This window comes from Nannospalax galili, unplaced genomic scaffold, assembly GCF_000622305.1.
Source record: "Nannospalax galili isolate Female #2095 unplaced genomic scaffold, S.galili_v1.0 scaffold115, whole genome shotgun sequence".
NCBI classification, from domain to species: Eukaryota; Metazoa; Chordata; class Mammalia; order Rodentia; family Spalacidae; genus Nannospalax; species Nannospalax galili.
Window position 1 is genome coordinate 9768425 of NW_008340588.1, and position 3776 is coordinate 9772200.

A 3776-nucleotide genomic window follows, 5' to 3' on the forward strand; every position below is an offset into this window, starting at 1 on the left:
AAATAAAGAATACAAATTTTCTATTTCTTTAGAATTTCATACATGAGTACTGAATTTATACCTTTTATACCCCTCTCTCCCCCTTCCAGCTCTTCTCGTGTCCCCCTCTCAAATTCATGATCTTTTCTTCTATAATTATTATTGATACATCTATATACTTACTCTTGTAATAGAGAATTATTCTTTTCAGATTATTAATATTTCTATATTCCACTTAGTGTCATGAGTTGAACCATGTGCCACATTTACTAAGAAGAGGTACACAAAGTTGAAAAGGATGTGGTAGAGGAGCATCCACCAGATGGGGACACCGGGCATGGCAGGAGGATTCCTAGGGGCTTCAGAGGGAGCCTGGATATCAATACTCCGATCATGATTTCTAGCCTTCACACTTTTAGTTTTAGTTTCATTTGTTTGTGCATCTTTGATACTCAGCTTTAAGTCTCTTATATGAACCCAAACAAACTAATGTGATGTCCTGATTCAAAATAAACATTGGTTCAGGTTTTTAATTTCTAAAAATTTCAAAAGTACTTAAATATTTTGGTATTTCCTCCCTGTTTTGTGACAGAAGATTCTTTTTAAATATGATTTACTTATTTATTATTTATTTATTATTTTGAGACAGAGTCTTCCTGTAGCCCCAGCTGGCCTGTAACTTGCTATGTAGATCAATCTCACACAAATCAGCCTGACTCTACCTCTGGAGGGTTGTGAGCAGGTGCAAGTCAGCTTAACCTTCAGAACAGGCCTGACTGCCCTACCCTGGGAGATATTGATTGCCAGAAGGTGCTATAACTTCAGGTAAATGTCAAGTCATCCAGTCTTTTAACATCTGAGTAAAGTTTCATTCCTATCAGACTTTTATTGGTGTTTTATTAGTAAGAATAATGAAGAAAAACTGAAAAGACATATGTATTTATATGCACATATACAAATAGAGACTTTCAGGTTTCATAACTCTGCTTGTATGCATTTCCTTGATCTTTATCAATAAAATATCCATCTTAAAAATCTTAACTGAGGCATATTAAAGCAGTCCATAATTGTGTATGTGTGTGTGTGTGTGTGTGTGTGTGTGTGTGTGTGTGTGTGGTACAGTTGTACGTGCATTTGTGTGTTTGTGCACGTGAAGGTCAGAGGTTGATGTTAGGTGTCTTCCTCAGTCACTCTCCATCTTATTTTTTGAGCAGGTTCTCTCACTGAACCAGGTACTCGCAATTCAGATAGGCTGGCTGGCTAGGATACTTTAGGAATCTGCCTGTCTCTGCCTCCCCAGAGCTGAGATCACTGACTTAAATCACTGCACTTTTTCCTTTTTGTTTTTGATAACTATTGGGGATCCTAATTCAAGTCCCTATGTTAACATTGCAAGCAGTATAGTGAAGCATTTCCCCAGTCCTGCATTCTATAAACTTTGGTAGTTTACATTTTCTTTGTATATATGTCTACGTCATGTATACTATTTCCAGTGATGTTGGCCGACATAAGGGTTCATCACTGAAACATCTATGAAGTGCTCCTTTCCTTAGACGTCCTTGGAGATGTATAATTCTGTTCACATATTAAAGTTCTGTATGTTCTTAATGCCACACTTTATAAGTCAGAAGAAATTGTGTTTAATTATTCTTTACCAATTTTTTTGGTTTGTTGTTTGAGGCAGATTCTTGCTATTCAACCCTCTCTGAGCTCATTAAATCCAAATCCTCCTGCCTTAGCCTTCTGAGTGTTAGAATTATAGGTTTGTGTCACCACATACACCAGGCTACATGTTGTTTCAATGAAAGCCATTTTGGCCAAGTGAATATGCCATCTGCAATACCTTTAGTTTATTAAATAATACAAGCACAGATTTATTCATCTCAGGTTCTCAGGTTCAGATTTTAATTCTTGAATTTCACCCCTTCCTGACTGCCTTTTCTACACCTTGTCTTCCATAAATTTGGGAAAGGTTAAATTAAATTGTTACATATAACTCTTAATACCACACCGGCCCATGTGTTTCATCATTTGGTAATTACATCATTATTATTGAGAAGTTTGGGATGCTAAACACTGATAGCTATGTATTTAAAATCTGAGCACGGTGGCTTCACGGTAAAAGTTTATTAGAGTCACTAATGGCATGGTCGTGGTAGAAGATAATAAAGTGGCAATGATGGAAATGCTTCATTTATTGAAGTAATTTCAGATAAAACTCTGTACTCATTCAGTTCTTAGAATTTTAGGGACATTGTAACCTATTCAGAGACATCCTGGAAAGGACACAAACCTTTCACTTTGTGAGAAGCTCTGAGGAGGTTACCTCCATCCACCTCTGTGTGAATATGTTTGACCGTCTGGTCAAGCACCTGTCCTAGTTCAGCTCCCCATATTTCACGGGGGATATTTATCTTGCCTTCTGCTTCACTGATTTTCGCAGCATATGGCCCAGCTCAAATTGGCAGTACAGCACAGCTGCATTCCAAACGCTTCTGAGGCACAGTGACCTTGACACTGAAAAACTGGTAAAAGTTGGGTTTAAGAACCTTAAGCACAAATCTTTTTAATTCTATATTTACATTGCTCCCTAGACACATTAAATACATTGACTTAATTGTTATCTTACCGTGGTGTTGTGCTTATCCTCTTTTCCTTTTCCATATGTACTTTTTGTTTCGATTAAGTGATCTTTGAATTTTGTGTGCTCATTTTATATTATTCTTTTCTTTTGTATGATTTATTGAATTTTTGTGTATTTCATACACAACATCTTCTTTTAAAAAATTATTTATTTAATAACCACGTGACTAGAAGAAGCATTTCATTACAGCTTTAACATATTGAATAACAATTTCCAGAACAAAGATACATCTCTTTCAAAAGTGACTATAAATTTTTAGGTTCACAGTTGAATTAATACAGTTATACAATATTGAACTCAGTATAAACATAAAATTGAATGAGGTTTTAACCTTTAAAAAAGATCTCTGTTTCATTTTAAAATATACTCTTTCCTATAGAAAAACTCATTTTTAATGCTACTAACACTTAGATGTTTGCACATGCATCTCTAATCTCTATGTATCTGATTATTACTAGTCACAGTCAGTTACATGAGATCCTTGGCACCTGAGTATGGATATAAAGTCATCAGGTATTCTTTTAACTTAAAAAAATTTTTACTTATTATTTTTTAATTTTATGTGTATATGTGTATTGCCTGCATGTGGGTACGTGCACTCATGTCCTGCAATGCCTGCGAGGTCAGAAGAAACTGTCGGACACCTGGGACTGGAGTAATCAACAGTTGTTAGCTGCCATGTGGGTGCTGGGATTTGAACCCGGGTCTTCTGCAAGAACAACCAGTGTTCTTTTAAAACAAACCATTATGGGGAAATTTGAATTTTTTAAAAATAATAATTGCAAAAAATGGAGGTCATTGAAGATAAATATCTATGAAAAATATAACAACTTTTAAAAAATGATCAATTATCTATTATTTTCATTCATTACCTAATTTGTCCAATTTTGTCTTCTCAGTCTTCCTAAATATTTGTTGCTAAAACTTGTCCTTATGAAAAAGATTAATGTTTTATTCTGGAGCAAAAGCACCTGATTCTCTGTTATTATTAAAAGAGGAGCACATTATGTATCAGCTGCAATTTTTCAGTCTTCCTTGATCAATGAAATCTAGAACTTTAAATTATTTCTTAGATTAAACTGAGGTTTTCATCTCAGTGTCTGCCCTAAAATTAAAGAAGCAACAAACATTACAATTCTTTGCTTGAAAATCT